The following is a 16905-nucleotide window of genomic DNA, read 5'->3' on the forward strand; positions in this document are numbered from 1 at the left end:
ATGTACTGCCTATGGGAGACATCATGGGAGCAATGCTGTCCTCACCAATTCTGTCCCCAGCAACTGCAGAGGGGAAAACTGCTAAAACTACAGAAGACAAGTCATATAATAGCCACAAATACACATAAAAAAAGTTACCTGTAATGTTAAATTCAACTTTCTTTAAAGGGTTTTTCCCCATAAACCAACTTATTCCCCTCTCCTATGGATGACTTGCAGATCAGTGTGTGTCCATCCGCCTAGACCCCCACTGATCAGAACAGAGGACTTTTGGACCGCACCATTAATTTCAGCCCTCAGCCATGTGGGAGCTCCCAGACCACTGATCCATCAGGAACCTTCTCTTGATCAATGGGGGTCTGAACTTTCGAGTTCCATTTATTCCTTTTTATTGAAGAAAAATGCAAGATATCAGGAAATTTTAATGTATCCTTGTGGGATTGTGGTTGGGAGGAAATAAGTAACATGGAACATGGATAAATACATTACAATGAACATTCATCAGGCAGATGATAAAGACATCGTCATGTCTCAGGAAGGAGCAGAGATTTCTCCTGTGCTCATTATCTCCCCCTGCTGTGTAATGCCATTAGTACGAGCTGTGAGAAAAGTGGGAGGGGGTCTACAATGAGTAATTTTGGCACTTTTCAAGCCTTATTAACTTCAAGTCTATTAAATCAACTTGATTATCTAAACAAGACCTCGGTTATAATTAGTATTAGTTGCTACATTGTCTAAAATACTATTTTCTACCTCATTACATGTCCATATAATGGTGGAACGCGAGTAGTGAAAACTTCATACGAGGCGTGAAGGCCCTTCGGCGGGGCAGATGGTGGAGATCCCTTAAGGCATACAGCAAGTGGAGGCCAATAAAGGGATAGAGATGGTAGAAATGTGTCCAGATCTACAGGTACAACATGTCCCACCACATGGAAGCCCTTTGGTGGGACAGATGGTGGAGATCCCTTTAGGCATACAGCAAGTGGAGGCCAATAAAGGGATAAAGATGGTAGAAATGACTCCAGATCTACAGGTACAACATGTCCCACCACATGGAGGCCCTTTGACGGGACAGATAGTAGAGATCCTTTTAGACGTACAGTGCGTGGAGGCCAATAAAGGGATAGAGATGGTAGAAATGTCTCCAGATCTACAGGTACAACATGTCCCACCACATGGAGGCCCTTTGACGGGACAGATAGTAGAGATCCTTTTAGGCGTACAGTGAGTGGAGGCCAATAAAGGGATAAAGATGGTAGAGATGTCTTCAGACTTACAGGTACAACATATCCCACCACATGGAGGCCCTTTGACGGGACAGATGGTGGAGATGCCTGTAGGTGTACAGTGAGTGGAGGCCAATAAAGGCATAAAGATGGTAGAGATGTCTTCAGACCTACAGGTTCAACATGTCCCACCACATGGAAGCCCTTTGGTGGGACAGATGGTGGAGATCCCATTAAGCGTACAGTGAGTGGAGGCCAATAAAGGGATAAAGATGGTAGAGATGTCTTCAGACCTACAGGTACATGACCAACCAAATGGAGGCCCTTCGGCGGTACAGATGGTGGAGATCCCTTTAGGCGTACAGCAAGTGGAGGTCAATAAAGGGATAAAGATGTCTTCAGACCTACAGGTACAAGCTATCCCATGACATGGAGGCTTTAAAGAATCGGCTATAGCATCCAGACTACTGAGGATATTTTAATAAAATTTAGCCAAACCATATATTACTCAATTACAATCCAAACCAAATACACTGCCAAATAAAATGCACACGCATCAGTTTTTTCAGCAGTGATGTTTTTCATTAAAGGGATTCTACCACTAAAACGTTTTTTTTTGTTTTTTTTTGTGCTTAAGACATCGGAATAGCCTTCAGAAAGGCTATTCGTCTCTTACCTTTAGACGTGGTCTCCGGCCCGCCGTTCCGTAGAAATACCAGTTTTTACTGGTATGCAAATGAGTTCTCTCGCAGCACTGGGGGCGGGCCTCAGCACTCAAACAGTGTCCCCACTGCTGCCAGAGAGGTCTCTCCAGCCACGCCTACAATTTCAGCTGCAACCGCCTCTTCTGTATTCTGTCTCAGTCCAACCTCCGACGCCTGTGCAGTACACTCCTGTATTGAACTACAAGAGCAAGAGCGGCCTCCCAAAAATGGCCGCCGGCAGGCCGGAGACCACGTCTAAGAGTAAGATATGAACAGCCTTTCTAAAGGCTATTCCGACGTCTTAAGCACAAAAAAAAACTTTTTAGTGGTAGAATCCCTTTAAGTTTTCCTCAGTGGACTTTCCGCCCCTATTATACCTATACGGAAACCGCCAGCATTTCTGCAGGTATAATTTATTTATTTTTTAATGGATATTGTGAGCCCCATTTAGGGATCACAATGTAAATATATATATATTTTTTTCCTATCAGTATGTCTTTGTAGAATGGGAGGAGATCCACAATGGGAGAACATGCAAACTCCTTACAGATGTTGTCCTTGCCAGGATTCAAACCCAGGACTCCAGCACTGCAAGGCTGCAGTGCTAACCACTGAGCCACCGTGCTGCCCTTTTTTGCTGCAAGTATAATTGACATGCTGCAGGTTTTTTCTGACGCAGCATTACCGCTACCGATTTTTTTCTGCAATGTGTGGAAAGGATTAGCCAGAGTTTTTGCAATGTGGGGCTTCAGCCTTAAAGGGATTCTACCATTTAAACTCTTTTTTTCTCGTTCACATGTCAGAATAGCCTTAAGAAAGGCTATTCGTCTCCTACCTTTATAAGTTGTCTCCGGCCCGCTGTTCGGTGAAAAATCCGTTCTTTGTTGGTATGCAAATTAGTTCTCTCGCAGCATTGGGGGCGGGCCCCAGCGCTCAAACAGCACTGGGGGGTGTCTCCAATGCTGCGAGAGAACTCTCTCCAGCGACGCCTCCATCTTCTTCAGCAACCTGTTCACTCGTATTCTTCCGGCGCTGGGGTCACACTTCGACACCTGCTCAGTCAGCTTCGGCATGGGGACGCATGCAGAGCCGAGTGCACAGGCCGGTGGCCATTTTTTGGAAACCGCTTATGTATGCATGCGCACTACGCTCCTGTAGTTCCATGGAGTACAGAGCGTACTGGAGTTCTCTAGCAGCATTGGGGACGCCCCCAGTGCTGTTTGAGTTCTGAGGCCCGCCTCCAGTGCTGTGAGAGAACTCATTTGAATACCAAGAAAAAACTGATTTTTCACCGGACGGGGGCTGGAGACAACGTCTAAAGGTAGGAGATGAATAGCCTTTCTTAGCCTGCTATTAGCAGTATTAAAAATTTTTTAAAATTCTCACAATTCCAACTCTTACCACAAAGCCTAAAATAGTTTGTGACTTCCTATCTCCTGTAGATCGACCATGAGCCATAGATGCAATGGTCTGGAGTAGACCCTATTGACTTCTATGGGAAAGTTTTCTAAGCATTCTCTGTGACCTGAGTATAGATTATTGTGCAGAGAGGGGAGTAGTTCTGAAATCTCTTATTGTGACTGGTGGATTTTATGTTTTAGCTACATATGCATGATAGATGGGACCATCAGTGTGCTGTAAGTAAGGCAACTGCTGCAAAGAAATCTCCTAAAGGAAACAGGAAGTCTCAGCCTAGTCTTTGGCTTAGTGGCCAGAGTCCGAACTGCACGATTTTTAGGATTCTTTTAAAATCTAGCTAATACATATCGCTAAAGAATTTTTAGCAAAGTTTTTTTTAAATTGTTCCATATTATTAATATAAAACTTGGCCATTGTCTGGTGACACATTCCCTCTGAGGATGCGATAAGGCATAAAATACAAGGCCCACCAGCCGACACCTATAAGATGGCTATGCTATATATAGCGGTAACATTTTGAATACTGGATACAATTAAGAAAACACATTTTTTCGGTAACGAAGCTTTTAATGAAATGTTATGCTGAAATCTCAATGTTCTTCCCTGCGTTCCTTTCTTGACCTTCAGGAAACGGTTGTCGCTAATGGCCTGATCTGTAGACAAATTGCAAATGAGAAAGTCTTCTGCAAGCAAATGCCTTGTCACCACCGCCGAGGTGCGCGGAAAGCAGAGAGAAGAAGAAAAAAAAATCTTGTGCGGGTTCAGTGTGCGCACAATACAGGTGAGGCCGGCGGTATAGGCTCGTCCTTGTAATATATGCATGGCGGCTTCGGCGCGCGTGTCACTCACTTGTAATGTGAAAGGATTACCATGTTTAGTGTGTAGGAGAGAAAGGAACTGTATTATTTAAGAGGCAAATCTGTATTTTACTTGGATGCATACAAATAATCCTTTTGTTTCTCGAGGGTCCTTACAGCGAAGACAAACACATTTGCAGAAAGTATCCTGTAGCTTTTGTTAAAGGAACAGCGAGATAGCGACACGTTGTTATGTAAGGAGGAGGTATGCCACAATGGAGTATGCCTCTGATATAGAGTCGACGTCACGTGGCGAGGTTTACCTTATAGAAGACGTATATCGCATGTTTATAATGGTATAGAGGGGGCGGGGGAGGATAAGGCAGATCTTAACCCCTTCCTGAGGCCTGGCTCACATTTGCGTTCGGTAATCCATTCCCGAACGGAATGCCGAACGCATTGGAAAGCGGTGAGTAATGAAAGCACACGGACCCCATAGACTGTAATGGGGTCCGTGTGCTTTATGTGAGGTGTCCGCACAGAACATGCAGACAGAAAAGTACTTCATGATCTACTTTCCTGTCCGCATGACTCGTGTGGAGCCTGCGTGGAAAGCACACGGATCCCATTATAGTCTATGGGGTCCGTGTGCTTTCACTGCTCCCCGCTTGTCAATGTGTTCGGTTGTCCCCGTGCGGATTCCCCGTGCGGATTACCAGGATAGGCAGATGTGAACCAGGCATGAGAAATATGGCACGTGTACAGGTGTAGCCATGTTTGACATGACTTGTTAAGTAGAATTGATATTCACTTTAAGGGTAAGTTCACACAGAGTAACGTGTCGCGTGATGTGGCGCGTATACGCCGTGTGAGATTTTACGGGCCGTATACGCTCCCATTGATTTCAATGGGAGCGTGGATCGTAAACGCCGCGTTATTTTCAAAATCACGGCCCAATGGGAGCGTATACGGCCCACATAATCTAACACTGCATATACGTGCCACATCATGCGGCACGTTACTCCATGTGAACTCCCCCTTTGGTTACATGCACATGACCTGTGTACATGTGTCAGGTCTGTGGCTGATATCCGTGTGCCACCCATACCCTTACAGACCCATTAATATCCTTCAGTAAGCCCAGGCTGCAAAACTGACCCATATGGGACGGGCGTATTACAATATAAAGGGTCAGGGTGATTCACTGACAATGCAGATGTTAAAGGGATTCTATCATTAGAATCATTAGAATTCCCTTAAGAAAGGCTATTCTTCTCTTACCTTTATTCTTCTGATCCACCCGCCAGTCCTGAGAAATTTCTTCTTACTTCTATATGTAAATGAGTTTTTAGACAACACTGGGAGCGTCCCTTGTGCTGTCCGAAAACTCTCCAGCGACGCCTCTGTCTTCTCCGGATCACCTCTTCTCCCATGTCCCCATCACGTCTTCATCAAAAAGCGCAGACTACGCATGTCCGTCAGCCATTTTTCTGTGGCTGAACGGGAGAGGCCACAGGAAAATGGCCAACGGACATGCGCAGTTTGGGCTCTTGGATGAAGACGCGACAGTGACATGAGAGAAGAGAGACGGAGAAGAAGACAGAGGCGTCTCTGGAGAGTTTTTGGACAGCACAGGGGACGCTCCCAGTGCTATCTGAAAACCTATTTACATATGAAAGAAAGAAGAAGTTTCTCAGGAATGGTGGGGCGGATCAGACTAATAAAGGGAAGAGAAGAATAGCCTTTCTTAAAGGGATTCTATCAATAGAATCCTGTTTGAAGCTAAACCCACGTCGGAATAGCCTTAAGAAAGCCTATTCTTTGTCTTCTCCGCGCCGCCATTCCTCAGATAACCTGGTTTTTGTCAATATGCTAATTGATTTTCTTACAGCATTGGTGACGGGAAAATTCTCCAGCACCAATTTCTTTTTGATCCCCGCCTCCACCTCTTCCACCTTGTCCTGTCACGTCTTCTTAAAAAAGCGCCAACTGGGCATGTCCGTCGCCATTTTCCTGTGGCCAAACAGGAAAGAAGAGGCGGAGTCGGCGAACAAGAAGAAGGCAGCGCTGGATAGTTTTCTCACAGCACAAGGGACGCCCCCCAGTGTTGGATGATAAACCAGGATATCTAAGGAACGGCATTGTGGAGAAGACATCTAAAAGTAGGGGAAGAGTAGTCTTTCTTAAGACTATTCCGATGTGGGTTTAGCTTACGACGGGATTCTAATAATAGAATTCCTTTAAGGCTGTTCCAATGTTCCAAAAGGGTATGCTAATGATAGAATTCCTTTAAAACTCCCCCATAGCAAAACACATCTATGAAAAACGTAGCTGCATTCTCTCTGCATTCTTTATTCCCCTGTTAAATCTATAGAAAAAATACAACAGACAAAAAACCTGAAGTCTTAGCCATATCTGACTTTTTCCCATTGCTTTTGTTATCACACTACAGCGAGTTATCAGATTGAAGTTAAAGATGGCGACACCTGTATGTCATTGCTCATTATGTCCGTCACAACAGCTGTGGCCGAGCAACTGACAGTGGGAATGTGGCTTCCGAGGTAATGGGGGAAATCGCGGGTTGACAGTGACATATTAACAGTGCAGGGTCTAATAAGGGTTCACAGGGTTGTCTAATATTAGTGACTATTAGGGCATACCTGAGGCATGAAGGCATTGTGTATGCAGTAACGTACCGTCCTATAATATATGGTGTAACCGTATGGGATACTTATAGTTAGAAATAATAAAATCTCTTAAGGGGACTGGAAAAATTAAATGGTAAAAATAAATGAGTAGAACCTAATAATGGTGATGAAACAATACCAGAAAAGAAATAATAGAAATAAGAATGTAACTCCTGTAGTACAAGGAAGGCAGAGGTGGCTGAGTCCTAACGTCACAGAGCAGAGACAACCTGGATGTTTAACTCCTTGTGAACTGAGATGCAAGCAATTGCGCAGTACAAGAAGGCGAAGGCCTAGGGATGTCCTCTCGTAACATCTCACTGCAGTATAGTCAGGGTCGGACTGGCCTGCCGGAGCACCGGGGGGTTCCCCGGTGGGCCCCAGGCCCCGACTAAATTTTTTTTATAATTATATAAGAAAAAGTATAGGCAGGGGCCCGATCTGCATGATCAAGGGCCGATCGGGATGGTTAGGGGACCGATCGGGGCCCTGACATTGCAATTCGGGCCCCTGCCCAAGAGGAGGTTTAAGTGTCGTACTGTCTGTACCATTCCCTGCGAGTGTGTGAGAATTAGCAGGCGCGGGGCTTCTCCTCCCTGCACTGTGCACTGCCGGCATGTAGCAGGATGTGTGCTGCCCCTCCCCCACACAGATCGGAGAGTGCAGGGGGAAGTCTGACGGCTACTGCAATGAAGCAGACCTTTCACCACAGGCCAGACAGGACAAAGCTGCACAGGAGCCTCCTCCATATCCAGTGCACCAGGCCAAATGTAAGTACATTTTTTGGGTAAAAATATGTATATTTAATGTGTGTATATTTGTGTAAAGTGTCTGATATACTGTGTGAGCCCTGTATGTTTGTAGATAGGTGTGTGTGTCTGTATGTATGTATATTGTATATGAATGTATGTGTGTAAATATATGTTATATGTATTAGGCCTGGTTCACACCTGCGTTCAGTATTCCTTTTTGGGAAGTCCACTTGGGGTTCCCCCGAACAGAAACCTATACGCATTAAAAAGCGGTGAGCAATGAAACCACACGGACCCCATAGACTATAATGGGGTCTTTGTGTTTTCTGTGCGGTGTCCACATGAATCACGTGGAGAGAAAAGGAGTACTTGCAGCACTTTTCTCACCACACGATTCATGCGGACACTGCACGGAAAACACATGGACCCCATTATAGTCTATGGGGTCCGTGTGGTTTCATTGCTCACCGCTTTTTAATGCGTATAGGTTTCTGTTTGGGGGAACCCCAAGCGGACTTCCCAAAAAGGAATACCGAATGCAGATGTGAACCAGGCCTAAGTATATCCAGCATATGAGTGTCTTTCTGTTTTCTTCTCTACATGTCTACCATTATGCATACTAGAATTGTATTTTATAGTGTGATGTTCAGTATACTGAGATGTTACAGGGGTTATCCAGGAATTACAGTTCTCTGCAAGGGAAAGGTCACAAATAAGAAAAAAAAGCAAAACCCATACTCGCCTGTCTCCGGTGTCTCCCACGTCCGTCTGGTCCAGTGGCTCCCGGAGCGTTGTTCTGGCAGATGTCATCGCCACACGTGACTGCTGAGGCCAATCAGCGGCCTAAGGAAAGGACACATGACGTCACAGGTGACATATGTGAGTGATATCGCGGTTTCTTTCCTTCGGCTGCTGAGGCAGATGATTGACTTCATCGATTAAGTGGAGCTGGACTGAAGACGCAGGATTGAAAGGGAAGCGTACATGACAGGAGTGAGCCAGGAGCACGTGAACAAGGGATTATGGCAGGGAAGGGTTAATTGGCCGGTTTGAATGAGGCAAAAGGGTCATGTGATTGTGGGAGGGGTTAAAAAGGAAGGGGGAGTTGGGGGGGGCATATATAAACCCAGGGCGGGAAGATTCCCGCCACTTTCGCCAAAAGTAGACGTGAAGGAAGCCACACACACACGTCTCTTCACCTCAGCTCAGGCCTTGTCATGTCTGACGTGGATGCTATGCTGGCCCAGCTTAGGGCTGAGGCGGATAGGAATGGGTCTCAGTGGCTGCAGTCCCAGCTTCATGGACTGCTTAGGGGTGTAGGAGAGGCGGCCCGCTGCCCCTCTCCTCCTACACGCCGGCCGCGGAGGACCAGGCCTCCGGCGCGCCTTAGCCCAGAACACACCCCTCGGGCCCGGCGCCGTTTAGGGAGCCCCTCTAGGGACGCTCCGGTCCGGGGGACCTCTCGGCATGCCGCCGTCAGGCCTTCCCGGGCTGGGAGGAATCCCGTTCATCGGCGGGGCCTGCAGCAGGGGAGGGGAGTCGCCCCTCCTCCGTCTCCTACCTGCGTGGTGTCCGGAGTGATGCCTGGAAGCCTTCCGGCTGCGGCGGCGTCCCAGCCGGCTCTGCTACAACTTCCTGCCGTCGGCGCGGCCTCTGACAGCTTGCGGGAGGCGGGGCCGGCGCGCACATCAGATGCTGTGTCTCTGGGGGAGAGTCGGGTTGGCGCCCTTGGCACGGAGGCTGAGGGGCTGAATGCTGCCAGGACCCTGGCCAGGGGGTCTGAAGCTTCGGTGGTGGAGTCGGGTGCAGGGGCAGGAGCCCTTCCTGTGCGTCTGGAGATCCCGTCTGGGGGGGGGGCAGGAGCCCTCCCGGTTCATCTGGAGCAGGATCCATCGGCAGCTGGGGTCACAGCACCCAGGCTCCAAGGTGAGGCTTCTCTTTACCTGCCAGGGCCCTTCCTAGCTAACATGGGGGGGGGGGGTTAGTGAGGCCCAAGGGGAGCTAGGTAGGGGTTTATTAGCTTTTGTGGGGGCTTTAACTGAATTGGTTAGGGGTCAGGGGAGTCCAAGGGGGGTGGCGGTATCTCCTGCGGCGGCTTGGAGTGTTGGGGGGTCTTCAGTTGCGTCGGGGGTGGGGTCATCCGGAGTGGCGTCTGGGGTGTCAGTGTCAGTTCAGACACAGGGAGAGGAGAAGGATGCGCCGCGTCTTGATGATGCGGCGAAAGGGGAGGTATATATATGCTTTGAGGGACCGTTAGGGGCTCATTTAAAACCCGAGGTCAGGGAGCGTATTTGGAAGGGAGAATACGTAGACATATTTTCTTTGCTTCCGTTAGAGAGTTTTAATTTGGATAGGCCCAGGAAGGAAGAAAAGAAGGAGGAGGAAGAAAAAAGGAGATATAGGCTTATTCCTAGAACGTTTGCTAATTGGCTACAGGCGTTTGCCATATTAGCTAGCGTCATCGGTGAAAAGGCGCCGGAGAACTGCTCGGCCCTTTTTTGCTATTTAGATGCCATAGGGGAGGCGCATAGGGTATATGGGGGCCAGGCTTGGCTCCGCTATGACGAACAATTTCGTCAGCGGAAGGCAGTGCGGTCCAGCATTCGCTGGGACCACAAAGATATGGGCTTATGGTTGAGAACAATGGCGCAGCCCAGGGTGAGTTCGCCCTTTCAGGGGGGGACCGGGGGCTCTGAGTCTTCGGGGCGCTCGGTCGCCGCCCAGAAGGGTCTCTGTTTCTTGTTTAATGAGGGAGGATGCAAGTTCGGGGCAAAATGTAAATTTAAACATGAGTGCTCAGGATGTGGGGGCGCTCACGGGGCGAGTAGGTGTTTTAAATCCAAGCAGAAGTCGGGGGATGGGGCTGGAAAAGGGGGTGACGCCAGTACGGCTGGAAAGGATGCTTCCTTTTCTAAGTAGGTACCCGGATAAGGAAGCGGCGGAGTTGTTAGTTGCGGGTTTTAGAATACCATTCGTTGACGTAGCGGTTGGGGGGGTGGTTAGGAATTTGCGTTCGGCAAGGGAGCATCCGGAGGTGGTATCGGATAAGTTGGACAAGGAAGTTAGATTGGGTCGCATTGCTGGTCCTTTTCCGGATCCTCCTTTGCCGAATTTGAGGGTGTCGCCATTAGGGGTGGTTCCAAAAAAGGAGCCGAACAAATTTCGGCTCATTCACCATTTATCCTTCCCTAAGGGTTTATCGGTGAATGATGGGATTGACCCGGGGTTGTGTTCGGTTGTGTACACTTTTCTTGATGCGGCGATTGGGTGGGTACGGCGTTTTGGGGCTGGGGCCTTGTTGGCTAAAACAGACATCGAGGCGGCCTTTAGGCTGCTTCCGGTGCACCCGGATAGCCAACATTTGCTGGGATGTCATTGGGAAGGGATGTTTTACGTCGACTGTTGGTTACCAATGGGGTGTTCCTTGTCGTGTGCTTACTTTGAGAAGTTTAGTTGTTTTTTGGAATGGGTGGTGAGGGATGTTTCAGGCTGTGCATCAGTTATCCATTATTTGGATGACTTTTTATGCATTGGCCCCGGGGGTTCTTCTGTTTGCTCTTTGTTGTTGCACACGATTGAAAGGGTAACATCCGATTTCGGGGTGCCTTTGGCGCGTGAAAAGACGGAGGGTCCAATGACGGAGCTTAGTTTTTTGGGCATTACCATCGATACGGTTCGGATGGAGTGTCGTCTTCCGGACGACAAGTTATCTGGATTGCGGGCGGATGTTCAGAGAGCGTGTCGGCTAAAAAAGCTGCGGCTGCCTGAGCTGCAGTCTCTTTTAGGCAAACTGAACTTCGCTTGTCGCATTATGCCTATGGGCAGAGTCTTTTCGCGGCGATTGGCGGCAGCGACGGCGGGTGTCACGGTTCCGTCTCATTTTGTTAGGTTGGGGAGTGAATTGCGGGGTGATCTACGGGTTTGGGAGTCTTTTCTGATGCAGTATAATGGGCGATCGTTGTGGATGGGGGAGGTTGTGGAAGCGGCGGACTTCGAGTTGTTTACAGATGCTGCTGGTAGTGTGGGGTTTGGGGCGTATTTTCAGGGCAGTTGGTGCGTGGGTTCGTGGCCGGAGGATTGGGTGACGAATGGTTTGGTAAAAAATTTGGCTTTGTTGGAGCTTTTTCCAATTTTAGTTTCGGTAATGGTTTGGGGGGCCTTTTTTCAGAATAAAAGGGTTCGCTTTCATTGCGATAACCTTGGGGTGGTGCAGGCTTTGAATAGGTTGTCCGCATCCTCGCCCCCCGTGGTTCGTGTGCTTCAGCATTTGGTTTTAGAATGCTTGCGTCTGAACGCGTGTGTGGTAGCGGTGCATGTTCCTGGTGTCCAGAATGATGTGGCAGATGCACTTTCTCGTCTACAGTTGGAGCGGTTCAGGACGTTGGTGCCGGAAGCGGAGGAGTGCGGCTTGCCATGGCCGACGGAGTTGTGGAACGTGCCGGTAGGTCGGCAGAATCTCTGATTCGTGCCTCCTTAGTGGACACTACGTGGCTGTCGTATGGTAAAGCGTGGGATGAGTGGGAAAGGTGGGTGGCTTTATTGGGTGCCGGTGTTGATGATTGGGAAATGGCGCTTGTTTTGTTTGTGGGCCATTGTAAAGAAATCGGTTGGTCAGTCGGGAAGATGAATTCGGGTTTAGCGGGGCTAGCGTTCGGTTTTAAGAGTAAGGGTCTAAAAGATTTTACTAAGTCGTTTTTGGTTCAAAGGGCAATTAAGGGGTGGCGTCGCTTTCGGGTGTTGGCGGACGACAGGAAACCAGTTTCCTTTTCTTTGTTGGTGGAATTGGGCTCGGTTTTGGGTGGGGTGTGTTCGAATGCTGAGGAAGTATTGTTATTTAAGGCGGCATTCTCCCTAGCTTTTTTTGGAGCATTCCGGTTAGGGGAATTGGTGAGTGGGTCACGGTCGCGGCCGGGTGGTCTGTTTTGGGACGATGTGGACATGTACGATGATAGGGTGGAGGTGAAGTTGCGTCGTTCAAAAACGGATCAGGAGGGTAGGGGCTGTAGGGTTCGATTGTTTGCGGTACCGCGGTGTGATATGTGCCCTGTGTTGTGTATGCGTGCTTATTTGTCGGGCAAGAGGGGGTCGGCCGGCCCCCTTCTGGTTCATACAGATGGTAAGTTTTTGTCCAGATTCCAGTTTTTAGAAAATGTTTGCAACTGTTGGGGCGGGGGGAGGAGAGATTTTGTGGGCATTCCTTCAGGATTGGGGCGGCGACAGAGGCGGCAAGGTGGGGCCTGGGGGATGAGGTAATAAAACGGATTGGGCGTTGGGAGTCTGTTCGTTTTAGATCTTATATCCGCCCAGAGGGCATTATGTGAAGTACGTTGTCTGGGCTGGGGGGTTTTTGTTGTTACTGTGGGGAGGTTGTTTGTGATGTTTTTCTTTGGTTTTGCAGGTGCTGGTCCTCGTTTGGTCTGGGTCATGGGCCATTCTTTTGTCTTCTGGGGAGCGGAAAGGGCAGCTGTACGTCCGGACGGCAAGCAGTTGGGTTTTGCGAGGGAGTTAGCCACTATACGTTGGTTGGGGCTTAGAGGTATGTTATGGGGTAGGGTTTTGGGTGAATTTCATCGCTTCGCGCGGTTGGACAGACCGCCGGACGTCCTTCTGCTGCATGTAGGAGGAAATGATCTTGGTCGGCGTCCGTTTCGGGAGTTGATCAATGATATTAAATTTGATCTGTTGAGATTGTGGGCCATGTTTCCTGGTATGGTGACAATATGGTCGGATATTGTTCCGCGGAAGGTATGGAAGGACGTGCGGTCTGTTGAAAGGATTAACAAAGCCCGCATAAAAGTGAACCGGGCAGTGGGACGTTTCATGGCACGTAATGGGGCATTGGCGGTGCGGCATCTTGAGCTGGAGTCTGGTTCAGGGGCGTTTTGGAGGAGGGATGGAGTACATTTAAACGCGGTAGGGATTGACTTGTGGTGCCTTGATTTACAGCAGGGCATTGAGACCGCGTTGAGGATGTGGCGGGACGCTCACCGATAAGGTGTTATCGGTGTTCGTCGTGGCGGTGGGGGTCCTTGAGGCTGGGCTAACCGGAAGGTTGGTGGTGGGGAGGGCCCCAAGGTAGGGGCTGGACTCCCAGGGACATTTGGGATCTTGGTTAATTGGTTTACTCGGTTTAATAAATGTTAATTCAGGTTAGAGGTTAATTAGTTAAAGGAGCACCGGAAATGCTAATTAAACAGGTGCCCTTGAGCTGGTGTTAAAGCGGCTAGGGGTAAAATGCTGGTGCTCAGGGACTGGAGTACGGTGGTTGTTGGAGCCTCAAGGACCGTCATCGTTGGGAGATAGGCTGATGGGGGATGTTTGGGTTGGCACTTAAGAATGGTTATTTATGTTATGTATTAATAAAAGGCTGCTGTGGCCATTTAATCCATTCCTTGCGTGTTGAGTATTTATTACAGGTAAAGCATGAGAAGTGCGACTTGGCAATACACTAGTCACGTGTGGCGAGGACTGAAAAAACTCTGGGGCACCGCTGGAGCGGACAGGGGTAGGAGAATCAGGCACAGGTGAGTGTGGGTTTTGTTTTTTTTCCTTCACAGGCCTCCTTGTAGAAACCTGTAATTCCTGAACAAGCCCTTCAAGGATTAGGCCCTACTGAGCAAAACACAGCTAACGCTGGATTCACACCAGCGTCTGGTCTCCGTTCTGAGGTTTCCGTCTTCTGCATGCAGAAGATGGAAACCTGTCGGACCAAGTCTGGCTGTGAGCGCCAGTGAGCGTTTTATGTTCTCTGCGGCAAAACTGTTTTAAACTGGACACAAAGTCTTGCATGTCCGACTCTGTGTCCGGTTAAAAAAAGCAAAAACGTTTTGCCGCAGGGAGCACAAAACGCTCACAGGCGCTCACGGACGCACACTTCATTTGAACGGGTTTGAAAAATGCCTGCAGGTTTCCGTCTCCTCCCCAGTTTCGGGCAGGAAACGGAAACCTGAAAGTGGAGAGCCGGGGCGCAGATGTGAAGGAGCCCTTAAAAACACTTTCTATTTTTTTTAAGCACACAAGCATACTGTCCTGTTCCCAGTGTCTCCCAGTGCGGTCCAGTCTGGCATGTAACTACCAGCAGAACTGCAGGACCGGAGCACTGGGAACACATGAGTGTGGGGTTTTTTTGTGTGCTTTGTTTTTCACCTCCCCGGAATAATTATAATCAAAAAAAAAATTATTCTGGACAACCTCTTTAAAGTGTGGGGCATTCGGGGGGAAAATTAAAGGGGTTGTCCAGGCATAATTTTCTATGGTTTATTGTCAGCATAGGCTATAAATGCCTGATCTGTAGGGGTCCCAGACCCAGCCCTCAGACCGATCAGCTGTATGGAGCCTCTTCTGGCACCAGTCCTGTACACAATACGGGGCCAGAAGCAGAAAGCTCTGTCCACTGTATATCAGCCGGCACCTTCTCTGCATCTCGGCACTTATTGAAGTCAGTGGGAGCTGAGCTGCCGTGAATCTGCCAGGCAACTATATAGTGGATGAAACTTTCTGCTTCCAGTCCTGTATTGTGTACAAAACGGGCGCCAGAAGTGGTTCCGTACAGCTGATGGGGCCGCGTATCAGTCCCCTAATGATCAGGTATTTATGGCCTACCATGAAGATACGCCATAAAAATAATTAAGCCTGGACATCCCCTTTAATATGTATATGTATGAGTGTGTAGGTAACTGTTGTGTGCAGTTTTTGGAAATCGCAGCATGTCATTTATACCTACAGAAACACTTACAGTGTCCCTATAGATATAAAGGAAGCAGAAAGTCCTCGGAGGAAACCTCTGTGGAGTTTCTGCAAAAAGCGCTGCAAAAACTGATGTGTCGGTGCCGGGGGTTTTCCTGCAGCGCTTTTTTGCTGCGGGACGCTGCATTAGGCCTTATCCTTATAGTGTGATGTACAGTATATTGAGATGTTAAAGAGGACCTTTCACCTCCTGGGACACATGCAGTTTAATACACTGCTAGAGAGCTGACAGTGCGATGAATTCAGCGCACTTTCGGCTTTCCCGTTCTGTGCCCCCCAGTGAAGAGCTATCGGTGCCGGTATCGTAGCTATTCAGTGTCAGAAGGGTGTTTATGACAGTCAGTCCGGAACGCCCTTCCTCACAGCAGCGCCTATAGCACTGTACTGTGCGCTCAGCGTCATCGCTGCCTGGTAAGCAGCGACCCCTCTCACAGTACAGCGCTATAGACGCTACCGTGAGGAAGGGCGTTCCTGACTGACTGTCATAACGCCCTTCTGACGATGAAGATCTACGGTACCAGCACAGAACGTGAAAGCCAATAGTACGCTGAATTCAGCGCACTGTTGGCTTTCTAGCGGTGTATTAAACCTCATGTGCCCCAGATGGTGATAGGTCCTCTTTAAGGAGGCGCAACAGCGAGATGCAACTAAAAAAACATTGTGGGAAAAAAATTGCAGTGAATCCCAATATATTTTTTCCACATTGAGCTTTTGTCCCCAGCACCCCGTTTGTCCCCGCCTGTGTCTGTTGCACATCGTATGGCGGGTGAGCAGCATGGCTCCTGATATGTTATTACCTTCAGCCGCCCTGTCTTGGTATCGCTGGTTTGCAGGGATCCTGATGGTGGGCCCCTAGAAATAATTCCACTGGTGGGCCCTAGACACCCCAGTCCGACCCTGAGTATAGTCCTAGGATTATTACACATACACAATCTAATGCACCAGCAGATACAGAAGAGTATGTCATGTCAGAAATATTACATGGAAATCACATTGGGAGTCACCAAAACTGGAACAAATTATTCTATAAATAACTGACATTATTATTATTATTATTATTATTATTATTATTATCTAATTATTATGTTATTTATCAGATGACTGGAGGAAAAGGAACGAAAAAGGCTGAAACATTTTACAGGTAGTCCTCGGGTTACGACGGCCTCGGGTTACGACGTTTCTTGGATACGACCAGAGATCAGAGCTCCCTTGTAACAGAAAACTGCCAGCACTCCCGGCTAGCAAGGACTAGCCTGCGGCAAATCGATTCTGGTTCTGCAGCAGGCTCGTCCTTGCTCATCGGAAGAGAGCTGGCAGCTTGCTGTTACAAGTGAGCTTACTTTTTCTCATAGGTCTTTCGAGCCGCTGCACACTAAATCACGTTAATCCGTTCCTACGCGGCGTCGGTATGGTAGGTTTCCGACTTGCTTCGAAATTCAGTTTACAACGCCGCGCAAGAACGGATCAACGTCGTAAGTCGAGGACTACCTGTATTTTATTTTTTATATCTATCCATTCATCTCATATCGATCTATTATCTATCATCTATCTATCTATCTATCTATCTATCT

General features: G+C 48.4%; 1 pseudogene; it reads left to right on the plus strand.

The window, feature by feature from the left end:
• The first annotated feature begins 1501 nt into the window (after window positions 1-1501).
• On the plus strand, window positions 1502-12909 carry LOC142198569 (integrase/recombinase xerD homolog; annotated as a pseudogene).
• The last annotated feature ends 3996 nt before the right edge of the window (window positions 12910-16905 follow it).

Source organism: Leptodactylus fuscus, chromosome 3 (assembly GCF_031893055.1).
Source record: "Leptodactylus fuscus isolate aLepFus1 chromosome 3, aLepFus1.hap2, whole genome shotgun sequence".
Taxonomy (NCBI): Eukaryota; Metazoa; Chordata; class Amphibia; order Anura; family Leptodactylidae; genus Leptodactylus; species Leptodactylus fuscus.